The following is a 17,943-nucleotide window of genomic DNA, read 5'->3' as shown; positions in this document are numbered from 1 at the left end:
GTGACCGAGGACCTGGTCTAGTTTACATTAAGTCATCATATATGTCTCCTGTGCCAAAATCTTTTCCTGTTGCAATCTATTTGTAACTCAAAAGTACATGTATACTAAACGTGTTCAATACATTCATATCAAATACTTACCTGACATGTATCCAAACATATATTTAAAGCCATGTGACTTAACTTCCAATTATGTAGGACAGCAAGATAAATTCTGTTTTTATATAACTATGAGACAAAAAATAGGGCGAACTAAGAATATGAACAAGATTTAAAGAGTTTATTTACAAGTTACGTTTATAAAATATATATATATTTTTAGAATATTTAGTATTTATTAGCATAATATATTTTATATTTATTAGTATAAAAATCTTTATTATTTCTTTCTATATTTAAGATTTGTTTCTTGTTATAAATACCTATGTTACATTATTTAAAATAGATAGTGAAAAATAATAAAAAATTTTAGCAGATAATTTTGTTACTAAATTTTTCTTGTTTTTTCTCTGTAATTCTTTTTTCACTAGTATCGAAATTCCAACATAATCAAAGTCAAATTTTGCTCGATAATCCTTGTAGTTACGCGTTTGTTGCAGAGGATGGTGCCTATAACTTCTCGAATTCAGATCTTGGTGGATATGATTTAAAAGAGAAACAATTTCCTGTTATTCTTGATTGGACAATCGGGAATTTAAGTTGCAGTGTAGCGAAGGAGGATATAAGTAGCTTTGCATGCAAGGAGAATAGTAAATGCGTTGAATCGGAAAATTGTTCAGGGTATATCTGCAAGTGCTGTGATGGTTATGATGGGAACCCTGACCTCACTAATGGATGCCAAGGTAAATATATAAATTCTTCCTCGATGCTACCCTCTTGTTGATAAACGAGTGTGAAACATTACAGCCTTGCAACAGTACATATTCTAATTTTCTGGGCAGTTACAATTGTTCAAGTGCGGAGGGTTTGAAGGTGACGATTGGAAAAATGGAACTGGCTGCAATCGTCCTATTCATAAGAGATCTCCTGTCAATATTGCTCTAGGTTTGTGTATGTATTTACCTTTTATATCCTAACAATATTTTGGTATTACAAGTCAAATGCAGATTAATTTAATTGAGTGATGAGAAAAATTTTATAAAATAAATTATATTATTTTAAAAGATACTTTTATCATTGAATATATTTATATAGAAAAATAAATACACGGATGAAAGTGTAACAGAAGGGTAAAGGCTCATGTGAAAATTTTGATAGGGTACTATGGAAGTCAGAGTCAAATTATATTTTATTTTTTTATTAAAATATAAAAAATTAGTTTGTATAGATTAAATTAAAGAGAAAATTAGTTATTTTCATTTACTTTTATTGTTAAAAATTAGGGTAGCTAATAAAATAACCAAACAGTTACACATGACATTTCATGTGTACCTTATCTTGATATATAGAGACTAGTTTTTATAGTATAAATGAATGAAATTTTTTACAAGATAATTAATCTGCTTTTTAATCTAATGTATAAGGATTAATTTTCTTAATTTTTTAGTAGATGGAGCAAAGAACTATCCGACTCTTAGTACAAAAATCTCTATAATATTTTTACCAAAGCCCTAAATTTTAAGTATCAAGGTTCATGCGTCACAAATGGATTTTGTCCCATTCTTTTCGATTTGGTCATTCCATTAAATATGTGGTATGCATTTTATTGAAACCAAAAAAATATAAGCTTATTTTCCACCCACACAGAAATAAATAGAGTTTTTTGAAAAAATCTATTAGTGGAGGACGACCTTCTAAAGATAGGGACCATAAAATTAAAAAGAGAGCCAAAAAATAATCTTTTGTATATAATCTTGGATAATACTAAATGTTATCAATTTTGATAAGTAGACTGAATAATGCAATGTAACAAAAATTCTTAAATTCATAGAAATGTAGAAGCGCGTATAATTTATCATGCTCATATATCCATCATCATATGAGTCTCCATAAATACTAATTTAAATTTTAACATATTTAATCCAAGTGCTAATCATATATGTGGTAGCTTGGTTTATAGGTTTTGGCATTGGCTTCTTTGCTCTCCTTTTGGGCGTAATTTGGATTTGGTTGGCCATTCGGATGCAAATTGGGGAACTGATGTTGATGATCGAATGTCTACTACAAGGTTTTGTGTGTTCTTTGGGGTAATCCTGTAGCTTGGGGATCAAAGAAGCAACAGATTGTCTCCAGGTCAACAATAAAAGCTGAATATAGAGGGCTAGCTCATACAGTTACAGAGGTGGTTTGGCTTCATGTTTCAACTTCAAGAAAGGCCATAGTATGGTGTGATAACTCAAGCGCAGTTACTGTATCTGCAAATCCAGTGTTGCACTTAAAGTTTAAGCACGTTGAGTTAGACTTGTTCTTTGTTCGATAAAAGATTGCAACTGGAAAGCTTAGTGTGGGGCATATTCTAGCACAGGAGCAAGTTGAAAATGTCTTTACAAAACTCTTGTCAGCCTCCTCGTTTGCAAAATTCAGATCGTGTCTTAAAATGGTTGCGAAAGTTTGAAAATCAGCAGAAATCGAGTAGATGGAGGCATGTTAAAGAATGGAAATGGTTATGGCAGTTAGTAGTTAATAGTTAGAGCTTAGTAGTTATGGTAGTTATAGTTAGTTAACTATTACACTAAGTTATAAATGATATGTAATGTACTCTAAAAATCAATAATATTTCAATCAGTTTACTTCTCTTGATTTGTTTTCTATAGTTCTCATTATATTCCAGCACAGTCTTGTTGTCACGCCTCACAATCAATAAGCATCTCAACAAGAAGATCAAGAGGAACACTCATTGTTGAAGCCACAACACGAATTGACACATATTCTACTAACAAACCAGTAAGAATGATGATAATCTGTTCCTGCTCAGAAATAGCATTGCCTGCATCCATCAAGGTATCACACAAACCTTTGATCTTGGTCAAGTACTCTTTAATGGTTAACTACCCTTTCTTTTGGGAATACAAAGAACGCCACAGAGTAGAAATTGTCATAGTGGATTTGGTAGCAAAGCCCCAAACAACTGTGTTCTATACATCAAAGCTCGATCGAGCACCAGTAAAATGCACCAAGATATCGTTACAGATAGTGGACAATAACCAAAAAGCTAACAGCTTATCTTGTTACTTATGAAACAGGAAGTCAGGATTAGCAACAAGGTTGCCATCTCTGTCAACAATAGACTGTGGAGGAACATTGATAGTTCCAAAAACAAACTCATGCAACCCATACCCCTCAAGAATTAACAAAACTTGTTGTTTCCGTAAAAGAAAGTTGTGTTCACCTAGTTTCACCGTATCATATTTGAGAAATTATTGAATCTTTCTCAAGGAATCACAACTAGGATCAAGAGAGGAGCCAGCTATAGGTGTAGCTATGTTGATTGATTGAAAATTGTCATCATCATTGTTAGAAACCGCTTCTATCGCCATGGTTCAAGCACAAAGAAGAAACACAAAGAAAAACTTAAGGCTCTGATACCATAATGAGAACTATAGAAAACGAATTAAGAGAAGTAAACTGATTGAATTATTATTGATTTTCAAAGTATATTATATAGCATTTATAACACAGTGGATTACTAGTTAACTAACTGTAACTACCATAACTACTAAGCTCTGACTACTAACTGTTATAACCGTTTCCATTCCTTAACAATAGGTTTTAGCATTGGCTTTTTTGCTCTCCTCTTGGTTGTTTTTTTATGATAAGGTAAAGGCAGATTGTCAAATTAAGGCAAAAAATATTTTCAGCAAAACGTTGACAATTTATTTCAACACTATTCTTCCCAACGTGAAGGGTGTGGTGAAAAGGTTAAAGTATTTGCAGCTGAAGAACTGGAAGCGACAAATAGTTACCATGAAAGTAGAATCTTAGGACAAGAAGGCTGGGATAGTTTACAAAGGAACATTGCCTGATGGTCGATTGGTTGCCATAAAGAAATCGAGGATTGGAGATCATAGTCAAGTTAACCCTTCATTAATGAAATAACTGTGCTTTACCAAATCAACCATAGGAATGTTGTCAAATTCTTAGGATGTTGTTTGGAGACACCAGTTCCTTTGTTGGTTTATGAATATCTAACTAATGGAACTATTTCGATCACTTGCAAAATGCTACAGATGACTCGTTTCTTCTATAGGAAGCTCGTTTGAGGATCACCATCGAGACGGTGGAAGCCCTTTCTTATCTGCATTCTACTGCTTCTATTCCGATCATTCATCAAGATATCAAGTTGTCTAACATACCGTTGGATGACAATTACACTAAGAAAGTTTCAAATTTTGGAGCTTCAGGATTGGTCCCGTCTAATCAGGCACAGATAACTACAATTGTACAAGAAACTTTCAGTTATTTGGATCCTGAATACATGTATATAGGTCAACTAAAAGAGAGATGTTTATGTAAAAAATAAAATAAAGAACACAGATTTTTACGTGAAAACTCTTTCGGGGAAAAACCACGGGCAAAGGAGAAGAAAATTCAATATGTCGAATTCGAATAATTACAAAAGGAATAGATTATGTCTATTTATAGGCTTGTAAAGCCATATTCTAATATGGGTGTAGTAAGATTGAAACACCTTATTCTAATCAATATAAAATAAATGGAGTTTAATAAAGTTTAAAAAACCTTTATTTTATTTTTATTTTATTTTACCACTGTATTTTATTTAAATAAGGATCCAAGTCACTTAATTCTAACAATCTCTACCTTGACACGAATTCTCAATGAAAAAGTTCGTCATCGCGAACTCTCAACGAACAAGTTCTCCACCTCTTCCATAAAACCCCTTAATGGTTTAACTTCAACAATAAACACCAACCAAGTTTAAGCAATGCTCAAACTTAGTTATAGGAAATGACTTAGTCATCATATCTACAGGATTTTTATGAGTACTAATTTTGCTCACAACAATATCACCATGAGCAATAATATCATGAACAAAATGATACTGAACATCAATGTGTTTTATTCTCTCATGAAACATTTGATCTTTTGTAAGGAATATTGCACACTGACTGTCACAAAATACTGTACTGATTTGAAGGTCTTCATTAAGTTCACTAAAGAGTCCCTTCAACCAGATAGCTTCTTTACAAGCCTCAGTAATCGCCATGCACTCAGCTTCAATGGTAGACAAAGCGACTGTAGTTTGCGAAGTGGCTTTCCAACTGATTGCACAACCTCCGATTGTAAAGTCATAACCTGTGAGAGATCTTCTTCTATTAAGGTCTCCAGCAAAATCAGCATCAACATACCCAATGACTCCATCTCTAGTTCTTCCAAATTGTAAGCAAACATCAGTAGTACCTCGTAAGTATCTTAAATCCACTGAACTACTTTCCAGTATTCTTTACCAAGATTCGCCATGTATCTGCTAACTGCACTGACTACATATGATAAATCTGGACGTGAACAAACCATATCATACATGAGAGATCCCATTGCACTAAAGTATGGAACATGTGACATGTATTTAATCTCATCATCTGATTGTGGAGACAAAGCTGAAGAAAGTCTGAAATGGGCTGCTAAAGGAGTACTAACAGGCTGAGCACTCTGCATACTGAACCTACAAAGAACTTTCTAAACGTACCCCTTTTGACTTAGGTACAATTTACTTGCTTTTCTATCTGTGAGAATCTCCATACCAAGTATCTTCTTTGTTGGTCCTAAATCTTTCATCTCAAATTCTTCACTTAGTTGGGCTTTGACCTTTCTTATTTCTCCTTTATCTTTTTATCAACATGTCATCAATATGAAGAAGTATATACACAAAAGAACTATCACTGTTTTTCTTAAATAAACACAACTGTCAAAACTACTTCTTTTGAAATCATGAGAAGTCATAAATGAATCAAACCTCTTGTACCACTATCTTGGTGACTGTTTCAAACCGTAAAGGAACTTTTTCAGCAAGCAAACATAGTCCTCTTTTTCTGATACTATAAAACCCTCTGGTTGTTGCATGTAAATATCCTCCTTAAATTTTCCATGCAAAAATGCAGTTTTTACATCTAACTGATCAAGCTCTAAATCATGCATGGCCATAATACCAAGCAAAGCTCGAATCGAACGATGCTTAACAACTGAGCAGAACACATCTGTGAAGTCCACTCCTGGAATTTGACTGTAACCTTTGTAACAAGCCTTGCTTTATATCTGGGTTCTTCAACTCCTAGAGTCCCTTCTTTCTTTTTAAACACCCTTTACCTTTAGGAAGTTTCACAAGATCCCATGTTCTATTTTTGTGGAGTGATTCCATCTCCTCTTGCATAGCAAACATCCACTTTTCTGAGTCTTCACAGCTAACCACCTCAGAATAATTAGATGGCTCTTGATTCTCATCTCTATCTTCAACCACATTTAAAGCATAAGCAACTAGATCAGCCTCAGCATACTTCTTTGGAGGTTTAATTTCTCTTCTAGTTCAGTTTTTGGTAATAGAGTATTGCGGTGAAGAAGCAACTTTATTCTCAATTTTTGTACTGCTTGAGGAGTCAACTCTGTTGTAGATTCTGTATTAAACTGATTTTCCACCTACTTTTGATTTTCTTTATTGTAAGAGTCTTTAAGAGATAAGTTAGGTAGTATAGCAGTTTCATCAAAAACAACATCTCTGCTAATCATAACTTTTCTATTTTCAGGACGCCATAACTTATACACTTTTACACCAGCTTTATAACCAGGAAAAACACATTTAATTGATCTCGGTTCCAATTTTCCATTATCAACATGAGCATACGCAGGACACCCAAAGATTTTTAAATCAGAATAATTAACAAGATTACCAGACCATACCTCTTGTGGAGTATTTTTCTCAATGGCAATGAATGGAGATCGGTTGATCAAAAAACATGCAGTAGAGGCTGCTTCTGCCCAAAATGACTTTGGTAAGTTTCCATTTGACAACATACATCAAACTTTCTTCATGATTGTTGATACGGGGTTGCGCGCGGACCAAGATCGAGTTGCCAAGTCACGAGAAACTCCTACGAAAACCCTAAACAATTAGATCTGAAACGAAACAGAAAATTAAAAGATTAGATTTTTGAATTTTCAGATCTGAAATAAAATCCCCAAATCAGCAAAGAATCAAATTGAGAATAGAAATAAGTGTTAGGGTTCTTGAAACCCTCAAGGAGATTGTGATTCTGCCCAATTGAACACCAAGATAGTTTTCCCCAAATTTCGACAATCTAATTTCACCCAAAACGAGTATGGAAAAACCCTAGAAATTGGGGATTTTTGGGCTGATTCCTTAAGATAGAAAAAGGCTGAAAACACAATAAGAACAGAAAATAGATTAGATAATGATTCAGCACAAGTAGAAATAAAGAAAGAATTGACAGTAAGAAATTAAAAGATAAGTCCTAAGAAGCCTTGAAATCTCGAAAGATCTCACAACTCCCTTCAAACGGCTCTAATCTCCCCTCCAAAGAATATCAATGGCAAGAAGAAGGTTGAAGATGGCTCCCACAATCAAAAAGATTGTTAAAACAACTTCTAAGGAAAACTCAAGAGAAAATCCTTGAAGAACTCAAAGAGAATTTTCACTCAAATCAAATCTGAAATTTTCAATGTAATTGTAATGTAATGTAGGGTGGCTGGCCAAGCCATATAAATAGGCCTTTCAAATGTTTTCCTAATTTAATTAGAACACTAAAACTAAAACTAAAAAAAAACTCCTAATTATTTTAATATGGAAATTCGGCCAAGGGTCTTTTATTTGGGACTCTTGGACTGAATATAAAAATTTAAACTAAATAAAATAAATAAATAAATAAATAAAAATAAAACTTTACAACTTGGGCCACTTTGACAATTTGGCCTGATTTTCAACTAAGTATGGGTGGATTTCTTGATTGGGCTTGGAATCTTCTTATTGGGCCTCGCCTTCAAGAATTTGGGCTTTTGTGACTCGTATCATTCCCCCCTTCCTCAAAAAGATTCATCCTCGAATCTAAAAAATCAAATGAACTCGACTTTCCTCTATCGAACGGGAGTAATGGCAATTGAGTCCACTGAAAAGAATAGCCATGAAATAGTAAATAGCAACACAAACAAGCTTGTAGTCCAATTATAAGCATAATAGAACAGGTATAACGCAAGTGAATGGACAGATTCAGATTACCATGCAAACAATCTAATTTACTCACCACTGCCTCGTCAAATATTTGAAATAAAGATGGACATGTTTTAAGGCATTCAGTCGTCTCACATTGTTCCCACAAACCATGAATAAATTGCGAGTAATAAATCAAATGGTAAACATAATCGTCACAAGTAGGTATTTGAAAAGATTCACATGGTTCACAGAGTTGCATAATCATACCATGCATTAATCGACGGTCTATAGATTCACTCACACATGCATTATCAAAAACAAGAATCTTTTTATCAACCATCAAAACAGATAGATCATCAATAAATAAAATAGGACAGTCAAGCACGTTTCGATCTAAGTGTTCATCAACACGATCTTTATCACTATTCGAGGAGTACAAAAGTGTTTCAAAGGTTTCAAGCATCTTACCTCGATAAGCAGAAGAATAAGGGTCGATTTTACCTTTTTCATTTAAAACAAACCTTCGCTCATCGGGGGCATAGTGTAGTCGAATCTCCGTTGTTGAGTTAACCTTTGTCAAATGGAACTCAAACTTCATGTACAACCACATAAACTGTTTAAGGCACGAATATAAATTGAAAACAAATTTGGAAAATTTCGTTACCTTATTCTCCAAAACAGATTTGGACAAATTCGAGGATTTTACACAAGGTAAATCAAGAGAATAACAAATCACGCTTCTTTTCGTAATGACTTTATCAACCACAATCGAAGAGTAACAATTAATCGGATCAAAATGAGGGGATCTTTTAAGAACTAAGTCACCAAAAGTTTTATTAATAATTTTCAAATCTGCACTGGACTCGGTTTCTAAAATTTCCTTACCTCGCTTACCTTCGGGATCATGTAGTGTGATTTCATCTTTGCCTAAGTTGATCGTATGAAAGCGTCTTTCATTTGAGAGGTATTGAAGTTGAAAGTTATCTTTCGATCTTTCAGGAACCTGAAAAGTAGCAACACAAGAAAAATTCATATCTTGGTTAGTGGAAACATTCCTCATTAGCCTTTCCTCGTCTTTTTCTTTTGTTTCTTTTTCTAACTCATTTTCTCTTCTTTCTTCAACTTCTTTTTCAAATTTCTTTTCTGTTTCACATTCCTTTTCACTCTCAATCTCTTTTTGCTCTTTTTCATTCTTTTTTTCTTTTTCCTCACTTGTTTTAACAGAATTTCTCAGTTTGATTTGGTCCTCATGGACTTGTTCCGGAGTGAGCGGCACTAAGGTAAGTTTCTTTCCTTGATGCTTGAAGGAATACCTATTGGTACGACCATCGTGAGTGACTTTTCGATCCAGTTGCCACGGTTCTCCTAGCAACAAATGGCAGGCTTGAATAGGCATTACGTCGCACACAACTTCGTCTTGATACTTACCGATAGAAAATGCGATGCGCACTTGTTGAGTGACCCTAAATTGGCCTTCGTTGCTAAGCCCTTGTAGTTGATAAGGTTGTGGATGCTTGGTAGTGGTTAAGCAAAGCTTTTCCACCATCGTCGTGCTGGCTATGTTCGAGCAACTTTCACCATCAATAATAACTCTACAAAGCTTACCTTGTACATGGCAGCGAGTATGAAAGAGATGTTCTCGTTGCTGCTCACTCTTTGGTTTTGCCAAAGATGATTGTCCACGATCATGAAAATCATCATCCATTCTAGTGACACGTCGAGGGCCGCGCCTCTGGGGTTGGTTATCCCTATCTTCTTTGATTGGATTTCGATATTGAGGTTCTTGATTCAATTGCACCTCATTGATGGTAGCAGTCAAAGCTCGAAGAGCAGCAGCCTGTTCATCCAACTGTTGTTGGAATTTTTTAAATATGTCACTATTATTATCACCTGTAGACATTTTTTTTAAAACCTGCAAAACACTCAACACTCAAAAATAAAAGTTATCAAACCTCACCGTTAATCACTCAAAAAGAAAAAATCAAATTCTCAATGAGGTCGAATTCAATCTTGTGAGTTCTTTATCAGAGTTTATATCAACCAATTAGAGAGTGTGAACCAAACTACCAAAGAATCCTAATTTGCACTAGGATGCCAAAAACTGACGAGACACCAATTGATTCGTGTTGCACCTAGGAAGAAGTTGTGCACACGTTTAAATCCTACTAACACAAGAAACAAGAAGGTGTTAGATAACGTAAAGGAAGAATAAAGGGAAACAAATGAAAACCTACAGCTAAGAATCAATAAAAATTGCTGAAAACAGAAAACCCGAAAAACTGCGGAGTAACTTGACAACTTCGTTCGAGGTGTTCCCGATCTCCAAAAATCACAAAATTAAATCTGGAATGTCTTCAAATATTGAATTTTTGATCTGGAAAATTTGGGCACCAAATTCAACCCGCTGAATATTTTTTTAATTTTTTATTGGATTTCGTCTTTTTTCAATTTTTTGACTTTTTCGACTTATTTTTTTGCGGGAAATATTTTTGTATATTCAATAACAGTGCCAAAAATATGTATGTAAAATTTCAGATCAATCAGAAAACGTTTACCCACTCAAATGAATTTTTTTCGAAAATTTTTCTGGGTAAAACTGCTGTTTGTAATTTAAAAAATAGAGATCAGTTTAGAAATCAACCAAGAACACCCAAAACGCCCAAAATCTGATACCAAATGATACGGGGTTGCGCGCGGACCAAGATCGAGTTGCCAAGTCACGAGAAACTCCTACGAAAACCCTAAACAATTAGATCTGAAACGAAACAGAAAATTAAAAGATTAGATTTTTGAATTTTCAGATCTGAAATAAAATTCCCAAATCAGCAAAGAATCAAATTGAGAATAGAAATAAGTGTTAGGGTTCTTGAAACCCTCAAGGAGATTGTGATTCTGCCCAATTGAACACCAAGATAGTTTTCCCCAAATTTCGACAATCTAATTTCACCCAAAACGAGTATGGAAAAACCCTAGAAATTGGGGATTTTTGGGCTGATTCCTTAAGATAGAAAAAGGCTGAAAACACAATAAGAACAGAAAATAGATTAGATAATGATTCAGCACAAGTAGAAATAAAGAAAGAATTGACAGTAAGAAATTAAAAGATAAGTCCTAAGAAGCCTTGAAATCTCGAAAGATCTCACAACTCCCTTCAAACGGCTCTAATCTCCCCTCCAAAGAATATCAATGGCAAGAAGAAGGTTGAAGATGGCTCCCACAATCAAAAAGATTGTTAAAACAACTTCTAAGGAAAACTCAAGAGAAAATCCTTGAAGAACTCAAAGAGAATTTTCACTCAAATCAAATCTGAAATTTTCAATGTAATTGTAATGTAATGTAGGGTGGCTGGCCAAGCCATATAAATAGGCCTTTCAAATGTTTTCCTAATTTAATTAGAACACTAAAACTAAAACTAAAAAAAAACTCCTAATTATTTTAATATGGAAATTCGGCCAAGGGTCTTTTATTTGGGACTCTTGGACTGAATATAAAAATTTAAACTAAATAAAATAAATAAATAAATAAATAAAAATAAAACTTTACAACTTGGGCCACTTTGACAATTTGGCCTGATTTTCAACTAAGTATGGGTGGATTTCTTGATTGGGCTTGGAATCTTCTTATTGGGCCTCGCCTTCAAGAATTTGGGCTTTTGTGACTCGTATCAATTGTTCTGTTCATTTGTTCTGCAATGCCATTTGGTTGTGGAGTATGACGAACTGTCAAGTGTCTCACGATCCCTTCTGACTTACACAATCTATTAAACTCATCAGAACAGAACTCTAAGCCATTGTTTGTGTGGAGGTATTTTATTTGTTTTCCAGTCTATTTTTCAATCATAATTTTCCAAGACTTAAATGCAGAAAACACACAACTTTTTTGCTTCAGAAAGAACGCCCAAACTTTTTTGGAAAAGTCATCAATAAAGGTTAGCATATAATTAACTCCACCTCTCGAAGGCACTCTAGATGGCCTCCACAGGTCAGAATGAATATACTTCAACGTTTCCTTCGTATTATGGATTCCTCTGGTGAATCGAACTCTCTTTTGCTTCCCAAACACACAGTGCTCATAGAAATTCAACTTGCAAATTCCTTACCCATCAAGAAGTCCTCTTTTGCTCAATTCTGCCATGCCATTCTCACTCATATGCCCTAGGCGCATATGCCAAAGTTTAGTAATATCATCATCTAACAAGGAAGAGGAAGCGACAGCTGCATCACCAGTAACAGTAGAACCCTACAAAACATATAACTTGGCAGTCTTTCTCTGTCATTTCATCACAACAAGGGAACCTTTGGAAATCTTTAAAACCCACCTTTCAGCTGTGTATCTATACCCTTTTGAATCAAGAGTAGTTAATGAAATTAAATTTCTCTTTAATTCTGGAAAATGTCGTACGTTACTAAGTGTTCTGAAAACTCCATCAAACATCTTAACTTTAATTGTTCCAACACCTGCGATTTTACACGAAACATTATTTCCCATCAAAACAACACCTTCAGACACTGTTTCATAAGTTATAAACCAATCCCGATTGGGACTCATGTGGAAGGTGCAGCTTGAATTAAGGATCAACTCATCGCTCACTTTAGAATTGTTGACAGAAGCGACTAGAAGTTTACCATCGCTGTAGTCTTCTACAACATCAGCTTCACTTAAATTTTCTGGTTGTTTTCCCTTTTGATTCGCAGCCTCCTTTTTAATCTTGTTCTGTAGCTTATAGGACTCAAATTTAATGTGTCATTTCTTTTTGCTGAAGTTATAAGTTTTACCTCTATTTGAAGACTTTGATCCACCCTTAGATTTACCGCGAAGATTCCATTCCTGTGTCCTTCCATAATCATCATCAGCATTCTGATCTTGTCTTCCACGAACAATGAGACCCTCTCCCTGAGAGTCGGGTTTAACCACAAGATGCTTCATCTTATCATACGAGGTTAAAGAATTATAAACCTTATCAACTATGAGAGACTCGAGGTTATAAAATCGTGTCTCTAAATGTTGAATAAGACAGGGGCAACGAACAAAGTAGAATCAACCCTAGATTTTCCTTATCATACTGAACATCCATGGCCTCCAAGTTTGAGAGAATTGCTTTAAACACTGTTAAGTGTTCGTGTACAGACACACCTTTCTTCAAACGATGAACATAAAGACGCTGCTCCATATGTAACTTGCTTGTTAGAGTTTTTGACTTGCATATTTATTCTAGCCTCTTCCATAATGCAGCGGCGGTTTTCTCTTTCATCACATCCTATAAAATTTCGTTGGACAAATGCAAATGTAATTATGTTAATGCCTTTTGATCCTTACGCTTCTTCTCTTCATCTGTTAATGTCGAAGGCATCTTATCTATCCCTAGCAGTGCATCCTCTAGATCCATCTACGCAAGAACTACTTGCATCTTAATTTGCCACAACGCAAATCTGGTGTTGCTATCCAACAACGAAATTTCATACTTTAAAGACGTCATTACCTTGATCGAGATGAACAACCTAAAAGCTCTGATACCAATTTGTAAAAAAATAAAATAAAATAAAGAACACATAGATTTTTACGTGGAAACACTTTCGGAAAAAAAACACGAGCAAAGGAGAAGAAAACTCACTATGTCAAATTCGAATAATTACAAGAAGAATAGATTATGTCTATTTATAGGCTTGTAAAGCCATATTCTAATAGGAGTGTAGTAAGATTGAAACACCTTATTTTAATCAATATAAAATAGATGGAGTTTAATAAGGTTTAAAAAACCTTATTCTAAAATAAAATAAAAGAAGTGTAGTTCTATATGGATTTTACTTTTATTTTATTTTACCACTGTATTTTATTTAAATAAGAATTCGGGACACTTAATTCTAACAGTTTATAGCTTCGAGGTTGTTCTTATCGAGTTACTTATAGCACAAAAGGTGAGATTTTTGAAAGACCAGAAGAAAACAAAGTTTTGTTTGATCACTTTGTTTCTTCAATGAAAGAAAATTGATTGCTCGAAATTATCAATTCGAAGGCGTTGAATGATGGAAAGGTGAAGCATCTTAAAGAAGTAGCTTCCTTAGCTAGGAGATATGTGAGAATGAAGGGAGAGGAAAGGCCAAGTATGAAGTAACCCATGAATTAGCGGAACTGCAAGCAATCAATATCCTTGGGGCAATAGTACTTCACAGGCAGAAGAAACAGAGTATTTGCTTGGTGAATTGAGCAACACTTATGGCGATGGTGCAACCAGCAGCTCACTGGGGTACGATAGCATAAATAATCGAGTCACGTTTGAACTTGAAGGTGCACATTGACAGCATACAATAATGTCCTTTTTATCTAATATCTTTCTTGTTGGTGTTAGACACACTTTATCCGGATGAAGTAAGAACTTCAATCTGGACTTTAACAGCAACGTATTATACCCGGATAAAAAATGAAGGAAAAATACTTAAAGTTCAAGCTTTCAGCTACTGTCAAGAATGGAGAACAGAACTTAGAAGGCAAAGAAAGATGGAGCATATGGAAGAAAATCTAATGATTTCATTCAAAAGAAACTTTGGCTCAAAGCCATTACATATACCAGTCATTGGCTGGTCAAAAGATCAGCAAATTCATCACCTAAACACTACCTAACTCCACTTATTACATTGGAACTAGGTGATATTACTTGAACACTTAAACAAAGCTGGTAACCAGCTCTTTGACTATCAGGTTACATCAACTTGTCATCCAAACATAATTCAAAATGAACTAAATTACAGAAACATTGTTAAAAGGTAACAAAATGAAACTGAGATGAAGCAGTAGCATTAACATCTTCAGTTGCACGTACTTTACCCGAGAAACTTATGTGCATGGATTCTTGCACGTACTTGACCCGGACAACTTATATGCATGAATTCTTGTGTGCATGAATCTGCATGAGCTACATGGAGGCCAACTTTTCTGGTTTAAGATGCATACTTCACCCAGTAATAATATAACAGTTTGATCTCTTTTCTTCACAGCTGCATACATGGCTCGAGCTGCTTTTTGACATGTTGGAAATTCACATGATGCATGCAGGCCAATTTCCAACATTTCTTCTTTTTTCCCTTTACCATTAGATGTCATGTCGTGAATGTCATACGATAATCATCATCTGAAAACATTTACTTTTGTCTCAAAAACATTTAAAGTATCGTCGAAATGAAAAGAAACTTTATTTGGAAGCTTGGTACATGATAATGATGTGGTAGAAATCATCCTACTTAGCATACACAGAAGGAAAATTTCCCTTTTCTTAGCTAAGTATGAGTAAATTATATCATGGAAATGCTCCAGATAAGTATTACGGTAAGAACAAAAAATTTACTTGTAGCTGTAAAAAATTTATTTATCCTGCATGATATGAAGGAATTTATTTATCCTGCATGATATGAAGGCTAAGTTAATGAATCTAAACCAGTGGATCTATTAGTTATACAGCAAATTCATCCTCATTCTTCAATCTACACAGTTAACTCACTATATACCTTTAAGGCCAAGTCGAACAAATCTACTTGAATATGTGATCTGGTCCACGAGCACTATGATACATTTAAATTGCAGAAGATTTGTTGCCAAAACTCTGTGTGCTCAGTTCGGATCGGTGCAGTCTCAAGTTGAAACTTGAGTTCTTCAGTGGCGACTAGACCTTACCGTCGGATGAAGGAAGGCTTATATCGGTTTTAACTGCTTTCGGTGTTGATGTTGTTACGGAATTGGTACCTTTAGAGGGAGATGAGGATGGAGTTGGGAACTTCTTGGGAAGCATTTGTTCCCAGTATTCCTTAGGCAATCTTGATGATTCTGAGAGAACAATGAAAGCAAGAAGAGTGAAGAGCAAGCACTTGTGCCTCCAAGAAACTAACATGTTTGATTGTTGCTATTGATGTCTGATGATGATCAGGAGATGCCTGGAGAGCTCCACTTAACTTTCAAACATGGTTTTAGAAGGTGTGTTGCAGCAGACATGTTGAGTAATCTATGGAGACTGCCAACTTGTCTGTAAGAGAAAAAACATGTCAGTGGCAGACAATGCGGGAATTTGATATTACTAAAACTTTTAAGCGGCTCATGTTTGTTGCTCACATTGTCTAATAGGAAGTAGAATCTGAGAATGTTGAGTGAGGAATTTAAGGGATTTATATATTGATCTGGGACCAGACATTAGCTGGGTCTTTGATTTATTTTAATGTTTGATCTTTCCTGGTCTGGTAACAAATCTTTGTTTGTCAGAGCTGCTCTAGTGCTGTAATCAGTAATGCCACTTTGACAATAAAATACCACTGAAGTAAATATAGTTATGCTAATTTTAATACCATACATTTTCACATGGTATACCATGCATGATGCCTTCATGTTATCATGCATGCACATATATACATTTAGTGCATAATATATGAACGCGTGAATGCATATTCTTTATATAAATTGATCCCATGAAGTATTTGATATGGTAAAAGAATTTGCCTATAAAGTCCTCTCAGCCTATAAATATAGGGTTGGGAAGAACCCTACCTAAACTATAGCATTATTATTGTTGAATTTCAATCATACAAACATGAGGATAGTGCCCTTTTTTTTATTAATTTTGTTTTTCTAATATCAACATTAGAGAAAAAAGGGTTAAGAAGATGAGAACAGTGAGTTCAAAAGAAGCATCTTAGACTCTTTTGTATGCTACTTTACCAACATTGAGACAATTTTACAATAATTTTTTGTGGTTTGAGCACTGGTGGTCTGTGGTCTTAAGTGAGATGTGGATATATTTTATGACAAAACCAGTTGTTTTTAAGGCACCCAAAGACTTAAAACTTATACCTAAGTAGTCCTTTAAGGACAATCAAAGGTCCAACTAAGGGCAACTTGGCATATTTCAACAATGTCCTTAACAAAAGGGACATGGGGGGTTGCTTTGAATCAAAATTTAAACCTCTTTATTGTTGCTATAAACTAGATTATTGGTGAAGTTGGAAGAATGTTGGGTAAAAGGAAAAAATATATTATTAAATTGGAGGCAAATAATGAAAATTCAATTAGAGGCTTCAATGATAATTTATTTAAAGTTTCATTCCTCCTCATCACTTAATTATTTGGAGTGGAAAAAAGTTATGAATATATACTTTTATAAAAAAAACGTTTTTAATATATGAATATGTGATTAATTGTGTTTTTAATTGATAATATCAATTTTGGAATACTTAATGGCCAAAAATAGTTTTAATTGATTCGGTACGTTAGTTTATTTTTTATTTACGAGAAGAGTACGATTATGAATTATTCGAGCTAAAATTGAATTATAAATTTTTAAAGGATTTAAAAATAATAATTTTATCATTATATTAATTTATAATTTTGTACTTGAGTCCAAAGCCTTAAGGACTTACTCAACATCCTTTGATTCTAAGCGTATTAAAATTAAATAATGTTTTGTGTAAACTAAATATATTCAAGGTTAAATACTTTGACTTCACCAAAATATTAATACCAGTTTTAAATATAAGAGAGTTTAGATAAAAATACAAGATTTAAAAATGAATATTTTAGGTAATAATCAAGATTTATTTTTTAGCAAGCTGGGACTTAACTAATATACTTATTTGTATATATATTTTAAAATAACAATTATATTTATTATATATTTTAATAAATCCATTAACCTGATCGACTAAAGCCATGACAATATCTTGTAATGAAAAGATACAGCATACTTGTTCTGTTCCTTCCTATGTTGAGTTAGCTTTAGGGTTCATATCTAGTTGAAAAGGCACTGGATTTTGATAAGCCTGTTTGCAGCTTTGAATATTTGAAGAAATGATA

At 34.1% G+C, this 17,943-nt stretch overlaps 1 long non-coding RNA gene across 1 annotated transcript; it reads left to right on the top strand.

Annotated features, from left to right (window-relative positions):
* The first annotated feature begins 611 nt into the window (after positions 1–611).
* LOC121216055 (uncharacterized) lies at positions 612–2,732 on the top strand. The gene is made up of 2 exons (XR_005912072.1): positions 612–1,043; positions 2,059–2,732. It is a non-coding gene; the product is annotated as an uncharacterized lncRNA (long non-coding RNA).
* Positions 2,733–17,943: the final 15,211 nt, after the last annotated feature.

Source organism: Gossypium hirsutum, chromosome A02 (genome assembly GCF_007990345.1).
Source record: "Gossypium hirsutum isolate 1008001.06 chromosome A02, Gossypium_hirsutum_v2.1, whole genome shotgun sequence".
Lineage (NCBI taxonomy): Eukaryota > Viridiplantae > Streptophyta > Magnoliopsida > Malvales > Malvaceae > Gossypium > Gossypium hirsutum.
The sequence above is the reverse complement of the archived record's forward strand: the minus strand, read 5'-3'. Positions and strand labels throughout refer to the sequence as shown.